The sequence below is a fragment of the Pituophis catenifer genome, unplaced genomic scaffold (genome assembly GCF_029215685.1).
Source record: "Pituophis catenifer annectens isolate HBS135680 unplaced genomic scaffold, rPitCat1.0.hap2 SCAF_4, whole genome shotgun sequence".
Lineage (NCBI taxonomy): Eukaryota > Metazoa > Chordata > Lepidosauria > Squamata > Colubridae > Pituophis > Pituophis catenifer.
The window spans coordinates 51427387-51455260 of NW_027256884.1; the positions used below are offsets into that span (position 1 = coordinate 51427387).

The 27874-nt window shown below is 41.6% G+C and overlaps 1 non-coding gene across 1 annotated transcript; it reads right to left on the bottom strand.

Annotated features, from left to right (window-relative positions):
• Window positions 1-15318: 15318 nt before the first annotated feature.
• TRNAV-UAC (transfer RNA valine (anticodon UAC)) lies at window positions 15319-15391 on the bottom strand. Its single transcript has one exon. It is a non-coding gene; the product is annotated as a tRNA-Val (tRNA).
• Between the last annotated feature and the right edge of the window lie 12483 nt (window positions 15392-27874).

Here is a 27874-nt window from a genome sequence, read left to right on the forward strand (position 1 = left end):
AGGAGCCCTGCCATGCCCGGCAAGGTGGGGGGAGAAGAGATGGCAAGGGGAACCATGTCTCACTCCAAAAGTCTTGCTTTGCCCCTGCCCCACATGTCAGAAATGAGTCTCTCTGAGACTCATCGCACTGCCACCACTGCCTCATGGAGCAGGACTCTGCAAGGCTTGTGCCGTTGCACGCACGAATGGCAGTACTGCTGTAAGGTTAGACATATGGCGCAGTCACGAGCAGCAGGACGCCAGCTGTGCTGGTATGATGAAGCTCGCAGCGGTGCTGCAGTTCGTGCATAGAATGGCACAACAAGCCTTGCAGAGTCCTGTTCCACAGGGCAGTGGTAGTGGCGGGACACGTCAGGGCAGCAGCAGCCAGCCGCTCGGCCAGCACAAAGAACAGGGAGGGGAGGGCATGTCCCCCCCCTTCCCCCCTCCTGGCCTCGCCTCCTCACCTCATGGTGTTTGTGCAGCAACCAGAGGAAATGGCGGGACCGGCTTGGCATGAGTATAAGTAGTTGGTGGGGGGCTTATTTTAACGCATGCGTTAAAAAGCCCAATTGGTCTTATTATCCAGAGAGGTCTTAGTTTCAGGGAAACATGGTATGTAATGCATCAGTAATGAACAGTATGAATTTCAACTATATGACATCTATTTTTAGAGCCCCTTTATTGGTGCTGCTCAGCACAAGTAATCTTGGGACAAGATATATAAAATATTTTGGTAAATGTCACTATTGCACAAAAGGGTGAATTAAGGTCAGGAAATGCTGCCAAATTGAAATGTAATATCTTTCATGAGGATTTTAAAAAATTAAATTCTACTTCATATATATACATGATTTTTTTAAAAAAAAATGTCCTGAAGATATCTGAAATCAGCCTTAGTGATATAAAACAGAATACTGTTAGTTTAGGGATCCCAGCCAGCCCTCTGTGAATGATAAATGTATAATTTAGTCTGATAGCTGACAATGTAAATGATCTGAAAGCTATCAGTGTAAATTATACATTTATCATTCACAGAGGGCTGGCTGGGATCCCTAAACTAATAGCATTCTGTTTTATATTTTAAGCCTTTTTTCAGGCATAATCAAAATCAATGAGCACATTAAAAATGGTAGTAAGATTAAATATAAAGTAGAAAGAGCAAAGTAATGTCAACAGCTACAACAACCAACTTTTGAATTGACAATACAAATACTTAAGTAGAGATAGCTTCAGGATTATCAAAAATAAAGAATCCAGCAAATAAGAAATACATCAGAAATAAGCACTTGGTAGGATATCAATGAAGGGCTTGGAAAAAAAAATATTCTGACGCTGTGTCTTGTTTATAGCTAGAAACATCAGAACTGTGGCATTTTTTCTTTTCATGGCACTCCATGGAAACAAAAGTTGAACTTTGAAGAATAGGATAGAAAGTATTTTGACATTTTTGAACACTGGTGTTTGGGAAGACTCCTGAGAATACTATTGACAGCCATGAATACAAATAAATGGATCATTGAACAAAACAATCCAGAATTCTCATTCGGGCACAGTCAACCAGCTCATATTATGATATTTTGGACACATGATGCAAAGACCTAGATCTCCTGGGAAATCTATAATGCTGAAAAGGTAGAAAATATGATAATCAGCAGTAAGGTGGATGGGCTTAATTTCAATAATGGATGCATTAGTGGAAGACCTAAAGGGTCAGATTGAGAACCAATTATCCTGCAGAAGGTTTACCTTGGTGGTAACTAACAATCAACAATGACTTGATCACACATAATCTGTCACTAGCCTTTTGTGGTGGTAGATTCTATATATAATCTTAAATCAGTCATAGTCTTCAAGAAGTTACACATTGCTTTCAAAGCTATGCAGTTCTGACAAGATGAAAACATATTACTATAAAGATACACCTTGATAATAATAAAAAAGATTTGTATTCAATCTCAGCAGTTCTTTGAATCATATGTTTTGCCAACATCCTCATCTTTCCATCATTTACATTTTTAAAAAACACCTGGTCATATATGGTTACTTTACAAAACACACTTAAAAATGAGAATTCCAAGGTCTAAGAAAAAGTCTTCCAGTCCAGCAATGAAAAATGTAAAACTTTGTGTCTAACCTAGGAACTGAAAAGGATCATGGATTAGAAGCACTATAAATTACAATCAGTGACAGTAAAAGTAACACTATATAATAGAATACATTCTGTAGTGCTTACCTTCAAAGCAGAAAAGAAACAGAGCCACATTTCTTAGCTGGAAATACATCTTTGCTTGATTTCACTTCCAGCAGTACCTGCTCAGTGAATGGTATAGTTTTCTGAACAGGAGGAAGATTAACTTAAATATAGCCCCATTAAGCACCTTATCCATGTTATCTCTTAGAGATTTAATTGACTATGGTAAGCCAAGTTCATTTTTGAAGGAATCTCCAAGGGCAATGCTCTTTAAAATGATCTAAATATAGACATGCATGTATTGTATTCATCTATTGCAAAAAGAAAAAATACCCACCAATAATAACCAGACTTATTATCTTTCTTTAGCTTTATTTTAATCTTTCTTAATGTCTTTTCCTAAATGAACACTGCTATGTATATGATAAAAAGAAACAACTGAAATGACCATGGTGGAGAAATCCAATCGATTCATATAAAAATACATGAAAGACTGATACCATCTGGAACAGGTTAACAGTTAATATACTTTAAGAAAAGATGTGTCTAGACATCCGGTGGCTCCGCTGGTGCCGAAAGATGCTCCTTGGTGAGCGCCAGCCCCGGGACTCCGTTAGAGCCGTTAAAACAGCGAAAATCAGCTGTCACTGCGTTTTTGTATTTACCAGCTGAGCTCATTATTTCTGGACTGTCAGACTTTCCGTAGCTTGCCAACTTTTGTTATCAGTAAGCTAACTACGTGTATCCGCATTCCTTTCTTTCTACTTCACACTTTTCTTTGTTCTCTTGCCAGAAAAATCTGGCTGCTGAGAAGTAGCCGATAGGAACTTTGCAAAAATGTAACCATTAAAATTTTAGATAGTTAGATGTTTTTATTTTCTTTACAATAAATATGAGTTTATTAGAAGATGTATTCCGGTTTTATTTTTCAAAGTATACACAAGGAGAATGCCACGATCCAGGCAATTACCCCAGGAAGGTAACGGGGCTAATTGCCTCTGACACTGGTAGCAAGAGGATGGTTGATTTATGGCTTTTCCTTGCTTGTTGCTTTGATAATTAGACCTCTAGGCTAGTTTAGTCAGATGATTATTTTTGCGACTGCAGAACGCTGATTAATTGTCTGCTAATATGCCGAGCAAGAAGAAAAAGGGCAAAATGAAACTCAGAGCATTCCCTAGTAATGATTTCAACCTTTCCTATGAAGAAGAGGCAGAAAGGAGGTTTTCAAGTTTCCGGCCGCTCGCCTCAGCCACCTGGCTAGAGGGAGCCGTGGGAGGAGAAGAAACGGATGAAATGCTCTTACAAAGGCTTCAGAAGGAAGATAAAGGCAGAGCTGCTTTTGAAAGTGAAGCACTATGACTGAGGTCAGTAACGCCTCCTTCCAATTATGCAGTCGCCCCAGAACCTTCTGAATTTGTAACGCTTGGTGCAGGGCCAGATTTTCCACAAACGGCAAAGCCTTTTTCCTCCCATGCAGAGAGAGAAACAATTCATTACCCTCCTCACAGCACTGATCTCTCCCTTCGTGAACTAGCTGTAAAAAGCTATAGTAATCAAATAAATTTTTTTGAATGGGAGCTATCCCAGGCAAAAATGGCTTTATCTATGCTTGAGCAAGATAAGAGAGAGTCTAGTGCTTTCAAAATCTCTAAAATCGCCATTTTGCCTTCTCCCTCAGAGCCAAAGACACACCCCCTGGTGGATTTTGTGTCAGGCCAATCAGAACAGAGAGCTGTGCACATGTCACATTTACCTTCTCAAATTACAAATGCCACGTATGCAGAAAGAGCTGAGCTGCCCGAAACTAAAGTTGCAGCACCATCTGCTGGTGAAAGTAATTTACTAGAGAAAGCTGAAATGCATCGCAATTTGAGAGAGCAATTACAATTACTGCAGAAGATTCTATTAGAGATGTCTTTAACTCACTCAGATATTCAGGCTGCAATGCCACAAGTGTCTCCACAGGCTCAATCTCCAGCACCCCCTGGTGGTGCTGGTGTCCTTTTAGATGGAGCACAACAAAGCTGAATGCAGCAAAGGCAAATGACTGCATCTCCAGCAGGCCATGTTAATATTGCAGCTCAAATGCAACAGCCTCAACCACAAATGCATGCACAGGTGCCTCCAGCTGTACAACCAGGGCCAGCTCCTGGTCCACCTCCAGCACAACAAGTGCCTTTACTTCCATAGTCAGCACCTCAAATGTGCATTCCTCAACAGGCACCTTCTGTTGCTCCACTGGCTGGTGAGTCAAAATTAAAGATGTCAGGGCAGAATTACAAGGCCTGGGTCAGTGAGGTTGGACTTTTGCTACGTAGGGAAGGTACCCACTGTATGGTGTTTAACCCTCCTGCCCAACCATGGACACCTGAAATAAGAGACTTAGAAACTAAAGCCTGCACAACATTATTGATGTCCATGGATACTGAACTGCAGGTTACATTTCCACCTGATGCAATGGCCCAAAAAATTTGGGTCCAATTGGAAAATTGCTACAGGCCTGTTTCAATTGAATCTTCATGTTTGCTCATGTCTAAGTTCCATGGTTCGAGATTGAAACCTGGTGAACAAATTGGAGGACATTTGACCAAATTGAAAGGAATCAGAAGAGAATTGAGAGAAAGAGGCTATAATATTGATGATATTCAAATGATCAGCATTATTATTAACTCTTTGAATTATGAATGGAAAGATGCCATTACAAAGATTAATCTAGTGCCTATTGCTCAATGCACAGTGGACAATGTATGCAGACTTTTAATTGAAGAAGAAGCACTCATGTTAGCTACTCCACACTTGAGAGGACCACCCGCATCAAGAGCTCCAGCTAGGCGCCCCTTCCGAGGAAGGACCTATGCTCCAAGGATGCCAAGATGCTACATGTAATCGTGTGGGACATGCCACCCGGGATTGTCCCCAACGAGTTCCAGCTCCCGTCACGTACCAGCCCAGAGGAACAGATTCCAGAGGCAGAGGCGGAAGACAAGGTCATCATGGTCCCCAGCGTGATCCACAAACTCCACTCCCCACATTGGCTTTAACCAATGATCCACAACCTCAACCAGAGTATGACAGATGACTCCTGTGGATTTTGGACAGTGGTGCAGCTTTGCATGTTACCTACAGAAAGGAACTTTTCACAGACATGCACGAGCCTGAACCTGAACTACGTGAACTTTATTCTTTTTCAAATCATCCTTGTCAGGTCAAAGGAAAAGGAACTGTTTATGTTGAAGAGTTTGATGCATTCATTCCTGATGTTTATTATATACCAACAGCAACTAGTAATTTGCTTAGTCAGAGTCACTTGTCTAGAGCATTAAAGTTCCAGGTTCACAACCTTGAAAAAGCAAGTTACATAGTTAAAGATGGAGATATTGTTGCTGAAACCATATTAATTGGTGGTGTTTATTATTTAAAGCCAAAGCCTAAACCGCAAACACAGGCAAGTATACAAACTCCAAAAAGGGAGAGCACAGGCCCAGAGAGAGATGTTCCAGTGAGAGATCCTGTTGCTGCTCCAAAGGCTCCTAAAGCCAACAAAAAGAAAATTGGGAAACAGGTTGCTCAGAGCAAGCCTGAGGTTTCTCATAAAACTGTTAATGTTGAAAATTCACTAACTGGTAAACCTTTGCATTCCAGGTGTATCCATAAGTGGCATAGAAGATTGGGGCATGCCAGTTTCCGTGTTCTTAGGAAGATGCCGGAGTTCGCAAGAGGTTTGGATCTAAAGGGGTGTAAGGTGTTTTTGGATTGTGCTGTATGCAAGAAGGCCAAACCCAAAGCAGCAGCCATTCCAAAACGCGCTACACGCCTGTCAACACACATTTTTGATTTGGTACACACTGACATAGTTGGTCCATTTCCACCAATACTTGGTGGTAGAAAACATCGCCAGAATCCAGAGTGACTGTGGTGCCGAGTTCATGTCTCAGCGTTTCCAGGACTGGATGCGTAAGAATGGAATTCTTCATCAGACGTCGGCGCCTTACACACCAGCTCATAATGGGGTCGTAGAGAGAAGACAAGGGGTCCTGCAAACCATGATGCGTTGTTTCCTATAAGACGTCAACCTCAGTAACCCATACTGGGGTGAAGCTATCAAATATGCAAATTACATTGTGAACCGTACTTGGAGCAGTGTAATAAATCAGACTCCTTTCTTCATGTTGTATGACTACAAGCCAGATCTCAAAAACATCCATATTTTTGGTTCATATGCTATGGTGAACATTCCCTTAGCTCAAAGAAGGAAAGGAGGTCCAACAGCAAAGAGACTGAGATTTATGGGTATTGATGACAACTCAAAATGGAGTAAATTTATTGACTCTAAACATGTAATAGTGACTTCCCAATCTGCCAATTTTGAGGAAGATGTTGACTGGTCCAGGATTCATTCCAATGATCCTGGAATTTATTTTCCTAGAGATGATACTACTGATACTGTGCAGATTGATGATCAAGATTCCACTAGTTCTTCTCAACCTGATGTTCCGTCTTCGCAAGCCGCGGATGCTGATGCTAGCGACGAATGTGAGGACGAGGACAAAGCAGAAGAAGAAAGGACAGTTGTTCCGAGATGTTCCAAGAGGGTCACAAAAGGGATCCCTCCACAACGACATTCTTGGCAACTGACAAAAGCACCCTTGCCTTTGATTTGCAATGTTACACTTCCACCTGATAATTTCACACAAATCAAACATCTTCCTGATTCAGAGCAAGACAAATGGTATGAAGCAATGCAGGTTGAAATGGACAGTCTAAAGAAACTTAAAGTGTTTACACCTGCAAAACCTCCAGCAAACAAAAAGGTCATTGGCACTCGATGGGTCTACAGAATCAAAAAGAAGCCAAATGGTGAGTCATTGTACAAGGCCAGACTTGTAGCTCAGGGTTTCGCTCAATGTTATCCTGAGGACTACACAAATACCTATTCACCGACAGTCTGAACTGAGAGTGTAAAAATTGCTTTAGCAACTGCAACTATCCTTGGTTTAGAAGTTTTCCAGTTCGATGTTGACACAGCTTATCTACATGCAGACCTAGATGAAGAGATCTACGTGAGAGGCCCTCCAGGATTCCGACAGCATGAAGGGGATACCTGGTTTCTAAACAAAAGTCTTTATGGTCTGAAACAATCTGGTTTAATGTGGTACTTATGTCTTACTGACAAACTAAATTCAATGGGCTTTATTAAGTCCGAAACTGATGAGTGCGTGTTCACAAAAAGATCTAACAATGCATATGAGATAGTTCTTGTTTATGTTGATGATATTGTTTATATTGGTCCAAATAAGCAAATGAGTGAAATTTCTGCCAAAGCTTTGCAGAGATACTTCACATTGAAATCATTAGGTCATATTAGCACTTATTTAGGTGTTCAGATTGACAAAACACAGAAGGGGTTTAGTCTTTCACAAGAAGATAAAATTGAACAAATTTTGCATCATTGCAACATGAAGGATGCCAACACAACAAAAACACCCATGCAAACAGATTTCCACAACTTGACACATGAAGCAAGTCCTGAGTTCGAGGATCAAACACTTTATCGTTCAGTTATTGGGTCACTGTTGTATATTAGTAGTTGGACCAGACCCAACATTGCACTTAGTGTTAATCTCTTGTCTCGACACGTAGGTAAGGCAAAACAGTTTCATTGGTCATGTATTAAGAAATTATTGAGATACCTAAAGCACACTAAACATATGAAGTTATTGTTAGAACCAACACATACTGATTATGCAGAATTATGTTGTTATGCAGATTCTGATTGGGCAAGTAATAAGAAATCACGTAAAAGTACTTCAGGTTATATGATGTTCTTGAATGGATGTCCTGTTTATTGGCAAGTACGTAAACAGAATTTTGTTTCTTATTCATCTACTGAAGCTGAATATGCTTGTGTTTCAGATGCATGTAATTCTCTAACTTGGTTTGATGCTTTGGTCACAGATATCTGGACACACCTGATCTGACCGATCACAATGATGGAAGACAATGAATCAGTGGTTTATATTTCTGAATCACATTTCACAGGTTCTAGGTCCAGACACATTGACATCCGTTATCAAAACATAAAACAATTAGTGAAACAAGGTTTTGTTAAAATGCAGTATGTATCTACACATGATCAGATTGCAGACATGCTCAACAAACCGCTTCCAGCAGCTCAACACGAGTATCTGCGTAAGAAGATGTGCCTTATTTGATGATGTACTTGATATTCGCTCAACTGGCAAAAGAAGGGGTTGTCACTGTGTTTTTGTATTTACCAGCTGAGCTCATTATTTCTGGACTGTCAGACTTTCCGTAGCTTGCCAATTTTTGTTATCAGTAAGCTAACTACGTGTATCCGCATTCCTTTTTTTCTACTTCACACTTTTCTTTGTTCTCTTGCCAGAGAAATCCGGCTGCTGAGAAGTAGCCGATAGGAACTTTGCAAAAATGTAACCATTAAATTTTTAGATAGTTAGATGTTTTTATTTTCTTTACAATAAATATGAGTTTATTAGAAGATGTATTCCGGTTTTTCAAAGTATACACAAGGAGAATGCCACGATCCAGGCAATTACCCCAGGAAGGTAACGGGGCTAATTGTCTCTGACAGTCTAGCAGCTTGAAAACTTTCCCCCTGGGAGAAGGGGAGAAAGAGAGCTGATGGGTGTGGGTAGAGCTCCCCAAGAGCCCCAGATTTCTTTTTAAATCTGGGGCTTAAAGGGTGAGAGCTCCCCAGGAAGCCCGTCATTGCTCTGGACCCAGGATGTTTCTGCTTCAAGCAGAACCAGACGCCGCGACCACCCCAGCAACTCAACTTTAAAAAAAAAAGATTTTGGACTTGAAAGCTGGCAGATCAAATACAGGAGAAACTAAAATTGCAAGTACTAAACTTTAACTCCGGAAAGCTTATCACTTCCCTCTGAATTTCTATGGGAGAAAGAGAAAGTAAGATGGCGTTTGACTCTAATGGGGCGTGAAGAAGTGAAAGTTAGATACAAAGTATTATGCTGTGTTGAAAGCCCCTGTTTAAAAGAAGAGGATTTTATCTTAAAGGAGAAGGATTTAAAAATTACTTTAAAAAAAAAAAGACTTGTACCACTTAAGGACTGGAATAATTGATTTAGTTGCTGGAAAAGTATAAAGTGAAAGTTTTATTGGGAGGGAAAAAAAAAGAAAAAAATGGCTGGCTGTTTTGAAAGTGATGAAGGCTTATCACTATATACATCAGTAAATACACAAATTCTGACTGTGGATCTCTTTAAAGAAATTTTAGAATCATTTACCTCCATGATAGTGGAAAGAATGGAAGAGTTTTTCAAGAAGGATTTTACTCAAACTTGCAGCAAAGATACAAAAGAAGATACTGTATCGGTATTTCAGATGTCAAATAATAGTGAGTTGTTGAATGAAGAAGTGGGAGAAACAATCCAGTTAATGTGCCTTTGGAAAATAGAATCGACGTTTTTCAAATTAAGAAGGAAAGGCTGAGGTTTGAAGGAGCATAACCAGGAAAAACTGAGAGAGATTTTTCCAGAGGCTTTGACACAGTTAACTGGAAAATTGTCACAACTTTTTCGTAAAAATGGACTCTCAATCGCAGTTAAAGAGGTGCGTTTACTGAAAGGAACTACTTTGCGAAGAGAACAAGATTGTAAAGTACAGCAATTTCAGCAAATTCAAGAATTTATAAAAATAAAAGAAGGTGGAGGAATAAGACTGAAGAAGAAGGTTCGCAAAAAAGTCAGGAAAAAATGGAGATGGAAAAATTATAACCCTCCTTGTTGAGGAGGATAGTAATAGTGAAAATGAATGACTATATCTGTATTTAGGGATATGATTTGCTTTGAAAAGCTATATTATAGTGAAAATGAATGATTTACTTATATTTAGGGACATGATTTGTTCTGAAAAGTTATATTAAGTAATGCTATGTTTGAATTGTTATGGGCCACTGACCAAACTTTCACTTTTGTCTTGAAGTATATTTCAAGGAATGCTTTGTTGAAGAATTTATATAAGCTGATGGGTTAAAGAAAAATATTGTGGATGTAAAAGTTATGGACAGAGTAGATCATTTAATATAAGTTTATGGGTTAGAATAATGTGGATAAAAGAAAGGAATAATACAGAGTCAGATATATGAGCTCTAAAGGACCCTCTCTATTCACATTATTATAAGGGGAAGACGTGCTTAGATACATGAATTCTGAGAGACTCTCTCTATTCACATTATTATAAGAGAGGAAAGTGCTTGCTTGGAGATTACATTAACAAACAGTTAAACCCCATTAAGGGTAATAAATCTTCTGATGAAGCCTAGCCATCACGGAAGGATAGCCAGATGGAAGACATCTGAATGGCCCCCACTATCAGATACACAAAACAGCCACAGGAAACAAAGAGTCACTTATTACCTCTTATTACCCAAGGACAGTAGTAAATCTCCCATTAGCAACTCTGAGCACTTAAAAAAAAGTTGTGTGGCTAAGATAATTTTATAAACTAAAATTAATGGTTTAAGTAATTAGATGAACATATTATCAAATGTATGTAACCATATAGGGAAAATCAGATGTATGTAACCATATATGGAAAATGTATGATCTCACTGAATCCTTTGTCTTAGAAATGTATAAAATCAGAGATATCACAGCTCTTGGGTTGTTCAAAGATTCAGGTACAATTCCTGGCTCTGAACCTTGCGCAATAAAACTGTCTCTGGCTGACGCAGGAATGTTGCTTGGTCCTTTCATTCCACATCAAGAAGAAGGATATTACTTAAATCTTTATACTTTGTTTTAAATGACATTAATGTTATATTGAAGAATGTTTTGTTGAAGAATAAATATAAACTTGTGGGTTATAAGGAAAATATAAGTGGTGCAAGGGTTGAGGGAAGGTTTTTACAATATTTTTTATAGATATTAAATAGTGAAGAGGGTATTTGACTATATGTAGTCGATTTGTAGAGAATAAGATGAATAAGTTTATGTAAAGCTATTAAGTAAGGAATGTTTCCAGGAAGAATTAACATAAGTGTATGGGGTAAAAAGTAAAGATAAGGTTCTTACAATATATTTTATTTGAGATTGGTTAAAATGTTTTGTTAATGTGTTAATATATGTAAGGGTTGGAAATGTGATGGTTAATTGTAATTGGGCTAATGTGTAATACTGGAAGAAAGAAGACTTGCTTATTATTGAAGAATGGACAAGAACGAAGGTGGATTGATTACTTTCAAGCAATAATTGGTTTAATTAGTTATATTTAGATTTGAACAAGGGGAGTTAAAGTGAAAGAGGGAGATAAATTTATAGATAGTTAGCCTATGTTATTTTTGTTTGTTAAATGCTATACCCTGTATTGGCTCTGGGAAGTCGGGGGGGGGGAGGGTTGGGGCAGGAGGGGGGAGGAGGGAGGGGGAAATATGTGTAAATTTTTTTTAAAAAAAACTTTTTAATAAAAAAAAGAAAAGATGTGTCTTCAAATGGCAACAGCAACCATTTGATGTGACGACAGTTGCACCAAAGTGTTGTGGATTAATTAGACCAACACAACTTTCTTAGGTTATTCAGAGACAATGTATATTGCGCAATAGGTTCAAAGCTTGTTTGTACATGGAGCGTTGAACAAAGACAGAAATTAGTTACAATGGTTTTATACCCTTCTAAGACAAAGTATTCTGTTAACTCAGCAGTTTATGTGGTCATATACATTTGTTATTTTTAATTGACATTAAGTTTTACATTTTCTTTGCCAACAGTCATAATTCTTCTTGTAAATTACTGAAGCATAGATTCAAATTATCTCTTGTTGATGTTACATGTGGTCATCTTTTGATCTGTTTTAACCTTCAAACCAATATCTCTATCTCTGATAACTGAGGGGCCCCTCTTGTGAATGTTTCTACTTCAAAGGGATTCTCTGCCTTTCAACTGGATAATTGGCTTCCCTTAAACAAGCACATTTCCTTTCCTACAATACTATGAATAAAGAGGGCCCTTCAGTGATCATCCAGCTGGACCTGCTTACCTACATTAAAAGTGAAGCAGCTAGTACTTGAATGGGAAATCACTAGGAAACCTAAGGTTAGAATTTAGAATGGAAGCTACAGTGGAAGTTGTAAAAAAATTCCAGAAGAAAGCACTACGTGCCTACTGTCCCTGTCCTAATATTCCTTTTTATTTACTCTTTTCATGTATTCAAATTATGTTTATACTTTTACCTGTTATTTTATATATGTTTGACAAATAAACTTATGAAACTTATGAAAATGTTATTATCTCTGGTTTGAACAGAATTAGAGCTCCATGTCATTTCTACTGTATGGTGAGTCAACCACTTAATAAGTTTGCCCTTGCTTGAAACAAACTTATTTTGGGCCAAAAAAAACAAAACACCAAAAAACATTGGAATGATGTGAGTCAAGTTGCATGCATGGCACTCAAAATATTTATTTCTCATAAAAAATACAACAATTTATTTAATACTGTTGTTATTGTAAATTGCAGTTGACACATATTAAGACATGATTTACAAGTCACAGAGGCTATGTATAGGTTAAACCAAGCCAAAAACAAATATTTAAGAAGACTTTAGCATCTGAATATCAATTTATCGAGGTATGCAATTTTATAATTATTTACATACAAATTTTTTTGATGTAAATATTTCAGGCAGCAAAATGTGATTGAAATTAAAATGAAATCAAGCTAACCAAGCAATCGGATCTGCTGATTCAAAAGCTCTGTTTATCACAAGTGTAGGAAGTTAGTACCCACCCCTTTCCTGGAAGAGTGAAATATTTTAGGAAATATGAAAAAGGCAGAATATTATATTTCCCTGGATGAGAAGCATATTTTACAGACAAAGCAGCTCCCACCTTCCTGCCCCCCACCCTTTGTCAATGGGCCATTAAGGCCAGGGCCAGTCTAGTCTACATAACAAAGATCTGCCTCCTTCAGGCAGAGCCATAGTAGGAATTGCCAAAGATCCAACAAAGATAGGATTAGCCCTCTACACAATAGCAGCAGAAACTCACCACATGTGACTTGGGAAGCACATGTGACCATCAGCCAGCAAGGCTAGCTAAGACCCTCACCCCCTGGGAGTCTGACAACCAATCAGGATACTCTTTCGGGGCCCCAAGAAATGCAGAGCCAGAGAGAGCATAAAAACCCGAGGATTTATTGTATCTGCCCCTTTTCTGTTCAGGAATTCAAGCCATGTGATCCTGTCCACCATTAAACCATCTTTCCAAGCAGTCTTCATGTTTCCAGTGTCTTTTTCCCCACTTGGAGCAGAACCTAGAAGGATGTTTCTTCCAACACAAGAATGCATGCTTACTCAAGAAACAGCTTCAGGATGCCAAGAAGAATGAGTCAGTCAATTCCCAGGTCCATGATATTTAATTGCTCCCTTGCAATAATTACATACAAGGAGAAACTGTTTTGGGCACAGGAGGCAAACAAGAGATGGATTAGGAGAAAAAAATTATAATTCCTGCTTGGCAAATCTGAGAGATGAATAGAGATGAGAGATGAACAAGGGATCAGGTGGATAGAAAGGATCAGAGATCACCAGAATGTTCTTTAGGGAATTGTGAACTATTGCCAGAGATCAGGAAACCTAGCAACTCTGTCCACTTGGTCAGCACTCGACTGGATGACACCCCACCCCCAAACTTCTCTACAACAGAGAGCATCTTTCCAATAGAAGAGAATATCTGTAGTTCGGGGTTGAACTGTGGAGTCTGAACTTGGTGTTCTCTGAGCCTGGTTGCTTGCTTGGAAACATTTCATTGCCCAACCAGGTGGCATCATCATTGCACTGTTGCACATTATCATGGCACTGATGATGCTACTACCTAAAGCAAGCAACCAGGTTCAGAGAGCACCAAGGTTTCCACTGGGAGGTCTCTATCTCCTCCTATAAAGCATAGAACTGTAGTCTCTTTCAGCGTCAAGCACATATAGCGACTTGCAGAAATCGGTTCCCCACCTCCACCCCCGCATTTGAAATATTGCATTCCTTGCGGAAAGCCCTATTTTCGTGCCTGCGCACAGGATCGCCTTATTTCCTCAGGAACGAATTGAGAAGCCGCGAAAGCGACGCAGCGCGCAGCTCCCCCATCCCACCCACAACCTCCTCCTTGCACTTTCTGGAGCCCGAGCGGAGCGCGTGGACGGCTGTACTTGTGGGTGGGCGCATGAGGAAGCCATCGCAGTCTTCGCTCCCGCGTGGCAAACTGCACCTTCTTTCTGGCGCTCGGGGGTGGGGGTGGGAGGAGAAGCGCCTGCTTGTGCCGCACCCAACTGAGTCGTTTGTCAGCGGATACTGTCCGATTCTGCCATGGTTCGCGGAAGCCTTAAACCACCCTCGACACCTCCTTCCATTTTGCGATAAGCACAGAATGATGAGTTGGTAGATTCCAAATTTGCACGTTACGATTGCGATACGTTTGCATATCCCCAGAGGCAAACCCTGGAAGTAAGCCGTGAAGACGACAGTAGTTCAATGCAGGGCTTGTTCCGCCATCAGGCTTTCTCAATCCTTTTCTTTTCCCCGGCAATCTTTGTAAACACCTGCCTGAAACGCGAGTTGTGGTGTAGAGATCTTATATGTTTTATTACCTCGGCTCTTCCTGGGAACAGAAGCTGAGAATGAGCGTTTTGGCCATAAATCAGCAGCCCTCGAACTTCGATGCAATGAGTCAGCCGGACTAAAGAGGCAATAGTACTAGTTAAATTTGTTGGTGAGCATGTGTAGAACTCCTACTACTGCTTTAGTGCTCTGACTGGTTTGTGCATAAGTTTTGAGATCGATTATTCGATCGCAAATATTTAAGGAAAGGCGGTGCTGGATTAAAGATTTCTAGAGGGATAACCCGTGTTGATCCGTTGCCGTAACCGTTTGGTAATAAGATTCCAGGATCCAGGACAATTGTTGACGGTGCTGAATAACATCCTGGAGATTGATAAATATTAAATCCCGATGGGTGGCGCCGTGAGCAGACAGTAATGGCTTATGCAGAAAATGTGAGATGGTGCTATGCATTACTATCTTATTTAGAAATGGAATTTGTGTAAATAGTGAACTGTAATATTAGCTTAGTTTAGCAGTTAAGACTTTAAAAAGTTAGGTGGTTCCACTGGGGCTCGAACCCAGGACCTTCTGCGTGTAAAGCAGACGTGATAACCACTACACTATGGAACCTGTATAAGAAGCAAGCTTAATGTAAGTATCCCTATTCTATGTTTTAAAGGCTTTCAAATTTGACGATGCAATCCTAATTTTTCCCTAGTATATCCTGCACAGCATTGCTAGCAGTTCCTGAATTTATCTGAGACAATGCTATTCTTAAGTAGTAGTCAAAAATTACATCAGCAGCCTCTATATTTTGAGGCTTTCAGAGCTGGAAGTAAATTTCATTTTAAGATTTTAGATTTAGATTTTTAAAACCCCAACTTCGTTATTATATATAACAAGAGGCAAACATACATAATATGCCTCCTCCCCGTTTCCCCATAACAACAATCCTGTGAGTTGCGTTGGGCTGAGAGAGAGCGACTGACCCAAAGTCAGCCATTTTGCCCAGTTAACTTTACTTCGGGAGTTGCACAAATGAGCAATTGGATCCTGTTTATAATTTACGATGCTGATTGCCACGTTTACAACCTACATAACTCAGGATCTGGATATCTTTGGGGTTTTCAACATGCCTTCCATCCCTCTAATTAGAGAGTTCACTTTGTGTCCCTATTCTACAATAGTTCTAAAAGGGTTATCAAAAGTCACAAACACAGCTTTTTTCTAGTGCTTCCCCTTCCCAGGAACATCATCTCCCTTAAAATCAGATGATTGCCAAGGCTGTTTGGGATAGGATTGAGATTTCTTCTCTGCTGTAAGCAAAGTAGCAAATTATTGACTCAAAAATACTTAAATACAAGCTAGTTACTGTTTAAAATCAAACCAATATTGTGGCAAAGATACAGCAAATTGGAGCAATCCTAATTATTTTCATTCTAGAACTAAAACTACAAAGCTATGGTTCCAAATATATTTCCTGTTTATTTTCTCTCTGTGTTAGTCTTTTAAAGAGCTTTGAGATACTTTGCTATTCTTACTTGCGTCAAGCAAAGAGAGCATTATCTCTCCCCTAGAAATACACTTTCTCTGTTCTTTACTTTGGTAAAGTGTTTTCTTTCCATAATTAAACCTCATCTCATACTTCGGTCTACTAGGAAGCAGACCTTTCTCTCTCAGATTCAGGAAGCTTGTTAACAACAGAGGTACATTAGTGTGCCTGGCTGTCTGAGCTGCTTTTCCTATCCCTAATACAGAGCCCTTTTTTTCCAGACTGGATGAGGGAGAGGAGGAGTTTACCTATTCACGTCTACTATGCGAAATCTGGATGTGAGATCTATATATATAAATGCAAAATAGGTAAAGGTACACCCGAGGAGGCAACTGAAGAGTCTATTGATTTCATGCTGTACTCCATGCATTCTGCCCGGAAACAAGATTTGTTTACAAAACCTCTTGATGCATTGAAAGAAAACAGGTAATTTGTGGGGGAGGGCAACTATCTGTTAATGTTTGCTTTTGCCTGGCAGTGGATGGGTTTTATTTGTCAAAACAAATCCGCCTATGTTGAGAAAAGAAATACACAGTCCAACAAACTATGATGCTACTGTAGGAAGTTAGCACCCACCCCTTTCCTAGAAGAATGAAATATTTTAGGAAATATTAAAAAGGCAGAATATTATGTTTTCCTGAATGAGAAATGGAGAAGCATGTTTTAAAGATGAAGCAGCTCCCACCTTCTTGCCCCCCCAATGGGCCAGAGGCAAAAACTCAATTCCCTCCCATCTTTGTCAATGGACCATCATCTGCAACACAATAGGACCCATCTAGCAACAGAAACTCACCACATGGTACCTGGGAAGATTACATCAGCCAGCAAGGCTAGGTAAGACCCTCACCCTCTGGGAGTCTGACAACCAATCAGGTACTCTTTCGGGGGCCCAGGAAGTTCAAAGCCACAGAGGGCATAAAACCCGGGACTCGCTGCATCTTGCGCCCTTTTCTGTTCAGGAACTCAAACCATGTGATCCTATCTACCATTTAACCATCTTTCCAAGCAGTCTCCATGTTTCCAGTGTCTTTTTCCCCACTTGGAGCTGAACCCAGAAGGATAATTCTTCTAACACTAGACACCAGTCCTAATTCTCTTGGTGCAGCTGGAATTTGTCTAAATAAATGTTTCTGGAATATGATTTGGGTCAAGAGAAATTGTGATAGAAGTTGATATTGGTGGTGTAAAAGGTAATTATTGTTGCATTTAATAGGATCTTTTTTAAAATAAAAGTTATTTTTATTTCTCATAAAACATATAAATATACAATCTCTTCAACCTTTCTTATAATACATATTATCTTTTGGTTTCCATATTGGTTCATTCTTCATCCTAAAACTTTAAAATACATTCGGAGTTGCTCTTCTACCATTCCATATCTCCCTTCTTTCACAACAACCATTCCTCTCCTTCTCCCCTCTTACCCTCCCCTCCCTTCTTCTATTCTTTTCAACTTTCTTCTTTCCTCCCCCTTCTCTCCTTCCCTTTCCTTTCCCCAGTCCTCCCCTCTTCCTCTTTCTAACCCTCTCTCCTACTCTTATTTCCCCTCCCTTTCTTCCTCTCCTTTTCCCTTTCTTCTCTCCCTCTCTCTCTTTTCCTCCCTTCTCATCTCTCCTTCCTACCTGTCTCTCTACTCCTCTCTCTCTTCTCTCTCTATTGTGTCCATTTTCAATTCAATATTTTATCAAGATGGTATTTGAGCAACCCCAATCTTTTAGTTACCCACATTTTCCTTTCAATTTTTTTTCTATTTTGCTGGTTATGATGAAGAAGTAAAAGAAACAATGATAGCATGAGCAAAAAAATTGGCTATACAATTGAATTAGAGAAATGGCAACAACTATGGGAAAGGAATTATAAATTAACAATGGCAACAGCATATAAAGAAAATTTATATAAAATGTTTTATAGATGGGATATGCCACCAGAAAGATTAGCAAAAATGTTTAAAGTTAAATCTGCTAAATGTTGGAAATATCATCAGTCGCCGGGATCATATTATCATATGTAGTGGTCATGTAAGGAAGCAAAGAATTATTGGGTTAAAATACAAACATGGTTAGAAGGGATGCTACATGTTGTGGCCCGCCAGCAGCCTGAGCGGATTGTTGCTGATCCTGACGACGAGGTGGCTGGTGTGGTGCTGCGCCAGCAGCCTGTGCAGCTGGCGCTCGAGTCGGACAGTGAGGAGGCTGAAGAAGATGTGGTGCCAGACGTAGGGATTCAGTCAGGGCCTTCAGAACCTCCAGAGCAGCGGTTCTCAACCTGGGGGTTGCGACCCCTTTGGGGGTCGAACGGCCATTTCACAGAGGTCACCAAAGCCCTCTCTCGCCCCCTCCACGCCTTCACTCACCCTCACTCTCTGCTCTGTTGGATCGCCGGCCATTCACTTACCCCGCCCGCTCCCAATCTATGGCTGCCTCCGGAGTCCCAGCTGATGGCTAGAGGGAAAAAACTGTTTAAATTCTTGCCGCTGGGCTTCAAAGGGCCGCCTTACTCTCAGCTGTTATGTGGAGGGCTCTGTTGCTAGCTAGCTGCAAAGAGGTAAATTCCTGGAGCAGATTTTTTTCCCCCCTAGCTATGCTGAAAAAGCAAAATTGAAAGTAAGCAGGGTCTTTGCTCCAACGTGACAAAATGAGGCAGAGAGAAGGCCGCGTATAAGTGGCCCCAAAGCCAATGACACTGCGGTTTTAATCAGCACGGGGAGGCAGAACAGAACGTGAAAGGAGAAGAAGACGAAAGAAAGATTGATTGAGAGTTGCAGGGGCTGTACAGCGACGGGAGAGAATAGCGGCAGCCCAGATAAGAAAGGGAAGAAAGTTTTTATTTACAAAGCTTTTGGCGATCTCGCTGCTGAGAAATTGGAGAGAAACGGAAGGGCGAATTGGACCAAGTGTCGGTAACTACTGGAGTGAGTGAAAACTTTTAGCTGAGATAAGGACTAAAACTCAGTGGATTAAGGAACAATATATAACGATTAACTTTATAAAGCCAAGGATGATTTGGGGGTGAATATCTTTTCTCCGAACCCCCCCTTCCTCACTAGGATCTTAATGTGACAGTGAGCCCTTTTCCTGTTTTTATTAATTAGCTGGACAAACGGAAATAAGAGTGGGGATTAAAGAAGCTTTCCTTTCTCTTTGAAGACTTAATCAACTCTTAGTATAAGTGTATATAATAATCATGATTTAATAGTTTGAGTAATTAATTATTTATTTGGATTTACTTATTACATAATATAAACTGATATAATAATTTGCATATATAGTCATATAGATTTTACTTGTGTATTTTGATAGGAATGAAATAAGGGAGAAAGTGGATTGATTGTGTATATCTAAATAGACTTCATAATAATATTTAATATTTAATATCTAATATCTAATAATAATAATACATAATAATAGTAGTGTATGATAATTTGGAAAAGCTTTCTTTGTTTAGCAAACATGTCAACTACAGTAACCTCCACTAAAGTGACTAAAAAGCACATAACCTCTACAATGGCATCCCCACCGATCACAACGCCTCCAGGCCTAAGAAAATCAGCTGAAAATTTACCAACAGCAGAGAAACCAATCACAATGCAAGGAATGCAGACAATGTTCCAAAATATTCAAGAGCTAATTGAAAAGAACCAAGAAGCTACATCCAAAAATTTTGAGGACCTGAAAACGGAGATGAGTGAATTACGAGGAGAGATGAAACAAATCAAAGAGACATTGAGAGAGATGAGATCTACTCTGACGAAACACGAGGAAAGATTGACTGAGGTTGAAAAAACTACTGAAAGAGTTGAAACTCAAATAGACATTTGTGAAAGCAGATGTGCTCAAGCGGTCGGGAAACTCGAAGAGGAAGTAGTATTTTTAGAGATGGAGAAGTCTGCTTTCTTCTTACGTTTGCAAAATGTGGCGGAGGACAGAGAGGAACGGTTAGAGGAAATTGTGGGAGAAGTGATTGCTGAAGTAGTGGGGAAGAAGAAGAAAGAAGTCTGTGGCGAGATAGATGAGGCCTATTGTGTTTATACCAACTACGCGAGACGGCATAATCTGCCTAGAGAAATACACATAAGACTTACTAAAAAGGCGCTCAGAGATGAAACCCTTCATAAGGCCAGGGACCAGAACATTACATATAAGGAATGACAAATTACATTTTTAAAGCAGATTCCTAGAAGGGTGCGAGAACAGAGACAAAGTTATCAGTTTATAACCTCGCAGTTAAGAAAACACAACGCACCTTATCGATGGTTATTGCCGGAAGGACTTTTGGTGACCTGGCAAGACCGAAAGATTAAAATTGAAAATATACAGGATGCACAGGATTTCTGTGAAAATTTCTTTGGACCTACTGAAGGGGAAAGAGAGAAAGAAATAGATAAAAAGAATCAGAAAGATCAGAAAGAGGAGTGGAGAAATGAGAGAGGAACACAAGCATATCAAGGAAAGGGGAAACGAAATGGGAGGAAGGGGGAGGAAAGAGAAATAGAAGAATATGGGGTTGAAACTCATTTAGCAGCTAAAATTAAAGGGACCAATAGATAGGGATGGACCAAGGAGTGAGACTATTGACAGTAAATGTCAATGGCCTCAATGCTCCGGCAAAGAGGAGACGTATATTAACTAAAATTGTGAAAACCAATGATATTGTCTGTATGCAAGAAACGCACATTAAATTGTCACATGCTAACTTACTGAAATATCCTAAAGCAGGGAAATTGTTTGTAGCGGCCTCAGAGGAGAGAAAGAGAGGCGTTGCAATGTATGTAAAGGAGTATCTCTCCCCAAAACAACTCTTCGCAGATGAAGAAGGACGAATATTAATGTTAGAGGTGGAAATATTTCAGAGTAAAGTCTTACTGATAGGAATTTATGCCCCAAATACTAAACATAAATTGTTCTTCCAGAAAACACAAAGAGAAATCTGTGATTTGGACTATGAGCAGATATGTCTTCTGGGTGATTTTTTTATTTATTTACATTGTGATGTAATAAGTACAGATATATAACATGACAGATAATAATTATGAAGGTTTTGGAGGAACATAGAAGCTTTGGGAAGGAAACAGTTGATCTTATGTAATTTTGCAGATTGTGGAAGTGGGAAAAATGTTTAAGTACTTTAGAAGTGAAAGAAAACAATTGTTGGGAGGAAAATCCATCTGGTTCAGTTCCAAGCTGAGAGAAAGTTTTTATTTCCAGTAAGCTACCTTGAATCACCATGTGCAAGTAGGCAGCAATATAAATTCCAAATAAATAAATAAAGGCTCAAGGTGAACAGTAAAACAGAAACGTCCTCCCAATGAAATTACAGACTGTATGATAACTTCTTAATGGTTTCCATCCCAGGTGGCTTCTGCATATGGTAGTGGAGCTTGTAGAGTATATTAGAAGGGAAGTGATTGTAACAACTCAACTGAGAAATGAAATATCTGAGTTGTGCACAGAAAAGACAGGAAAGCTTTAGGGAAATATAATATTCTGCTTTTTAATATTTCATTCTTCTGGGGGTTGGGGGAGTAGGTGCTGGCTTTCTACAATCCCCCCTTTGGGCCATATACATGAGGGTGACACAATTTTACTGGCACAAGATTAGGAATTGATCTGATCAGGGAGACTTGATGGGTGCTTTTAATTTTTTAATGCAAAGGGGAAGGCATTAATAGAGGCAGCAGAAAAGTATCCCTTCAGTGGCTCCTAAAAGGAGAGCTTTTCAACCCATGAAGGTCTAGCAGCCAGGGCAAAAGTTCTGGAGAGAAATTTACAGTATTCAATTTTCTATGCCAATTATTTCCAGATGTTTGATGTCACTTTCTGTGAGATTCCAATCAAGTTTTAGCAAGCACAAGCCCCAAAATTCTTCACAGCCATGGTTTTGCTTTAGTAAATAACTACTGGCTGCCCATTTCCAAGGGTTGCTTCCTGATCCTGCCTTAGCTCTTAGTTTAGTGCAGGGGTAGGCAAACTTGGCTCTTTTACACCCTGTGGACTTCAACTCCCAGAATTCCTAAGACAGCTTGGCTGACTCAGGAATTCTGGGAGTTGAAGTCCACAAGGTGTAAAAGAGCCAAGTTTGCCTACACCTGGTTTAGTGCATCCAGGGTTTGTGAGGCCAAATTGAGGTTAGTCAGTGTGCAATCCAGGCTATTAATGTTTTTAAATTGCCCACAATGAGCCCTGGGACCCCTACTAATGAGACAACCACCAGTGCAACATATCCTGCTTTATTGGGCAACTGGGCAGCATCATTTGTGAGTCACAATCAGGGCTTGAGGTTTCAAAATGTCTTTTCCGCTACCTCTTCAGTGGGGCATATTAATTGCCTGAGTGGCATGTCCCTCCCCCATGGAATTGGCAGAGAGGTATGACTGCTTAGGCCTTAATTCCACAGAGCAAGAACCAGCCTAGGGGAAGCTTTGTGTGGAGGTAGGTGAAGGGGATAGCCTCATTCTGATTCTGAATGGTGTGTGCGTGTGTACGTGTGTTTCTGTGTGCGCGCAGCTACTTCTATAAGACAGGCAATACAAGCATCCTAGACAAATTTCCCTCCCACCAGACAAAAGTCCAAAGTGTTCAGGACTTGCTGTGCCAACCACTCCCAAATGCCACCCCTCCATGAATCCATTTAACTGATCAGTTACAATGTGAATGAAGCAAAGAAAGAAAACCTTACAATTAGTTTCTGCCTCCCCCCCTCCCACATTCTTACCAGTTGTCTTCTCGGGATTGAAGAGTCTTGTAGTCAGCACTGGTCCATCTCAGGGTCGTCTCTTTCATTCTGGGTGGCATTAGGCTTGGCTTGGTGGTAAGACCAGTCAGTCAGGTTTGGGAAGGTCTGCTCCATTCTGGTTGCTGTGATGACCTTTTTTTGGCTCAAATGGATAGAGGATTTCTTCTGGAGGCAGCATCTGGGTTAGTGTGTTCTGCTTCCACAAGTTGCAGAGTCAGCTGTGCAGGGCTGAAAGACATGCGAACAGGGGCCCGCCCCCATTTGTGGGTGACCGTCCCAGGAAAGGCATTGTTGGAGGATAAGAGTTGGAGAGGTGGAGTGGCAGTGGATAGATAGCTTGCAGGCAGAGTTTGAGAAGAAAAAACACATCGGTACTGCAGTTGTTAAACAGATAAACCAGTCACAACAAAATGGGGACACCACAGATGAGAAAAAGAAGATGGATTCACATGCTTCAGGATGTGAATGGATGGACAGATGAAAATCCCCTTACAGAACATACAGTAAATGAAAACAAACAAACAACATTTTTTTCTGAATGAGTTTCAACATTCTCATTCAGCATTGTGGGTGGAGATAGCAGCCAGGCATGGGTTGTATTCATCTGTTCAGATTGATGGACTGAGTCTTTCATAGCTGTTAAATCCCACCCCTGTTGCTAGGGGATTCCAGCTTTTGACTCAGTCCATCAGTCTGGACAGACGTGTATGACTGTGTCTCTGGCATACTATTGCTATTATTTTTAGTGGATTTGACAGTTGAACTTTTTTCTCAGTTTGATCTTGGATTTGGACTTTGACTTTGACTTGGACATTGGATTGGACTTGTTTGACTTCGGCTGTAAATTGGCCTCTTCCACCTTCGTGGATTTGGCTATTATCTGTTTGTGGCTAGTTTTGGCTATCCTTCTCTTTTCCGATCCCAGCTTTCCTATTGTGACTGCTAAAGCCCTCCATTGATCTGACGAGCATTCCGAATATTGTGGAGCTTTGCGCTCCCAGTTAAGCTGGGATGGGCCTGAGCGGAGCTTCGTGCTCCCACCGGCTAGTGTAGTTGAGGAGTCTCACGCTCCCCTTAATCAGGCCGGCTGACTTTGTGATGTCTTTGAAGCGGCCCGACTGATCATTGTCGAACTTTGAAGCTTTGTTTCGCTCCTTCGTGGCTGGAGTCGAGCGATTAGCTTTCAGCTATTGGTCAAGGAGTTTTCGGCGCTTCGTGCTCCAGCCCTTATTGGAGTGTGGCTGGCAGACATTGAATGGAGCTTCACGCTCCTGAGAGCGACATAAACTTGGTGCCGCCATTTTGTCAGCCTAGGAGTTAATCGAACGGCTGGCATTTTTTTTTTGTCGGCAAAGCCCTGATCCTGAAGGAGCCATTTTCGACTTGAGCTTCGGCTCCCTCAACCTTTGTTGCACACCTGCACTTAATAACTGGGGCAATTGGACCTTATGTGGAGCTTCGTGCTCCCTGCGCTGTTGACTGTGACACCTGCGATTTTGTTGCCCACCTCTTGCTTGCCGTCTCCCTTGTCTGTAGCAACAGTGCTGAGCCGTGGCCCTACTGGTCTCCAGACTGTGGTCTGTGCCTGGGTACTAAGGGCTCCTATATTTGGGGTCCCCTGCTGACTTTTCCGTTGCCACTCCTCAATAGATGGGCTTGTCTGCCTTTGGCTAATCCACCTCAGCTTGTTACCTCAGCCTGCCCTGCCACTTTGGCGGCCATTTTGTGAATTGCCCAGCAGGTGGCCATTTTGTTTGCTGTTGCTGCCCTACCAGCCAGTTCACCGGTCTCTGACTGCCTCATGAGATTGAGTTGAGTTTACTGGTGGAAAATTTCACTTATTTGGCATCACATCTTTGAAAATGCCTAAGGCCTTATCAAAATCAAAGCACGGTCGAAGGGCCCGGGTCGATGAGCATTTACTGCCTAGTGCTGGGGCTTCTAAAGCACTGGGTTTCTAAAACCATGCACAGTAGTGGTCATCCAGCTAAAACTTCTGGCAGCAAGGTCTCATGACCTCACCATAAAACCAAGCCTCATTCTTCTGCCTCCTTGAGGGCTGAGCAATGCCGGGATAAAGTGTTGAACAAACTTTGTGACAAGGCCTGCAGTCACTGACAATCATCAACTCTCCCCAGGGGTGACGGTGTCTCTCTCATGGAGGCCTCTGGAACTAGCACTTTGACCTTACCATCAGACCAGATGTCTCTTCAAGACTGCCCAATATCTATTCAAACTTCCTGTTTATGGGGAACTTCCAATCCTCCCACGACTTCGGCAGTGGCAGAAACTTCAGTTCCTTCTTCCACTTTAGACCCGGTACATCCTCCGACTTCGGCTGCCCTAACCTCCATGGAGGTTGCTCCTGTCGACAACCGCGGTTGTAATTTTTTGTTGCCTGACAATTTCCAACATATGGTTGATGCTGCAGTTCAGCAGTCCTTGTTGGTTTGCTTTCAGTCCTCAAGCAGAAGGACTTCAGTGCGATCGCATCCGATTGCTTAGAGGATCCCATTTCTGAAGGGGACCCTGATTCCCCGGCTCAATTCCAGCTGACTCATACCTCATATCTGGGTGAGGACGAGCCTCCAGAGCCAGATTTGTCTGAGGACGAAGGTCTCCCTCCGGAGCAGCCCTTCTTCACTGGACTTTTCCCTCAGGCCTTATTTAAGTCCTTGTTGTTCAAGGCTGTCAACACAGCTCAACTTGGTACCATTTCCTTGACTGCAGCTCCTCCTCCTTCGCAGTCTGCACTAAATCCTCTGTTTGCGGAGCTGTCCAAACCAGTGGACACTATTCCCACTCCTCTGTTTTTCGGCATTGCTCAAAGGCAGCAGGCCACACCTGGATCCGCTCCAACTCCATCAGCTACTGACCGGAAGTACTTTAATGTCGCTTCTGACTTGGCCTCTCTCCTCTAAGTTCTGATAGTGGACACGCCAGTGGCTGCCTTGCTACCCAACGCTTCGGTTCCTGGAGATCCAGATGAAGGACTCCGTCCGGAGGAGCGTAGGTCTGACTAAGTCATGCAACGAGGTCATTTAGGGGCGGCATGGGCAATCCAGTCAGCTACCACCACTTCCTTCTTCAATCGGGCGATATTATTGTGGTTGCGGCAGTTGCAAGAGAAGCTTTCACCGGACGATATGTGAATAAAGCAGGTTGTGAACAAGATTATTTCAGCAATCCAATTTTCCATGGATGCCACACTCAACGCCGCCCGCTTTGCCTCCAAGTCCCTTGCCTCTTCGATCATGGCACACTGTTTGGTCTGGCTTTGTCATTGGCAGGCAGATGCTAGGCACAAATGATGTTTGGCATCTGTTCCCTTTATGGGAGCCAAATTATTTGGGGATCCTCTAGAGTCCTTATTTAGACCAAGGACAAGCGGAAGGTTTTACCAACTGCATGGCATAGGGGGGATCCCTGTTTTCTCCTGTATTCCTATCACCCCCAGTCTCGGGGAATGGACGGTGGGGGTGGTTCGTCCCGTTTTACAGGAGGTTTTTCTCCCAGGCAGCACGTATCCCAGGACAGGTCTTCCAGAGATAGACCCTTTTTGAATAAATGGCCCTTTCGAGGGGGAGGAGGTCATTCACTCTGACCCCGTTGCTACCTGCATTTCTGGTCCTCCCATTGGTGGCAGATTGGCCCTCTTCGCCGACCTTTGGGAGAGAACTTCTTCTGATAGATGGGTCCTGGCCACTATAAGATCGGGTTTGGCCATTGAATTCCTTCCCCCCCCCCAATGTTTTTTGTGAGCTGTCCACTTTCTCGTAACAGTGATAGACGATCCCTTATGGACTCGGCGGTTCAGCAGCTGCTATCGATCAGGGCCATACAATGAGTGCCTGTGGATCAAGTGGGGCAAGGATTTTATCCCCATGTTTCCTTGTTCCCAAGTCATCAGGGAGGGTGGAGACCTATTCTGGACCTTAAACGTCTGAACCATTATGTAGTATACCGCCGGTTCAAAATGCAGTCTTTGCGCTCCATCTTAGATGGTGTTAGGAAGGGCGATCTTCTCTCTTCTATTGACCTCACTGAGGCCTATCTTCATATCCCTATCCTACCTTCTCATAGGAAGTTCCTTAGATTCTGTTATGCTGGGGCCCATTATCAATATCGGGCTTTGCCCTTTGGCTTCTCCTCCACTCCCTGCTGCTTTACCAGAGTTTTAGCAGCCTTGGTAGCTTCCCTCAGGGCTAAATCTATTCATCTCCAGTGTTACTTGGACGACTTTTTAATTTTGTCCACCTCTACTCAACAGGCCCGTCTGGACCTCCAGTTAACCCTTCAGGCCCTCACATCCCATGGATTCTCCATTAATGTGGAGAAGAGTCATCTGACTCCTTCCACTCGTCTGCTCCATTTGGGAGCACTAATTGACTCGGTTGAGGGCAGGGTTTATCTATCCCAGGAGTGTCAGGATAGCCTAGTGGCCCTGGTAGCCAAGGTGGAGGGGTGCAGGAGGGCATCTCCTTTACTACTTTCCCAGCTCCTGGGTAAGATAATTTTAGCTATTTCTATCATTCCCTGGGCCCCATTACACTCAAGAGACAGCCAATGGTTCCTTTTACCATTTCAGAAGGCTGGCAGAGGCACGTCATCAGTCAAAGTCCCTGTTCCCAGGGACGTACTCAGATCCCTCAGATGGTGGCGATCCCCGGCCATCACCAACGGGTGCCACTTCTTCGAGCCCCAGAGGTTGTTGGTGACAACGGACTCCAGCCTTTACGGCTGGGGGCACATTGTCAGGGGCAAGTGGCACAGGGCAGGTGGAGTGCAAGCGAGAGTTGGCGGAACATCAATTTCCTGGAGTTGCGGGC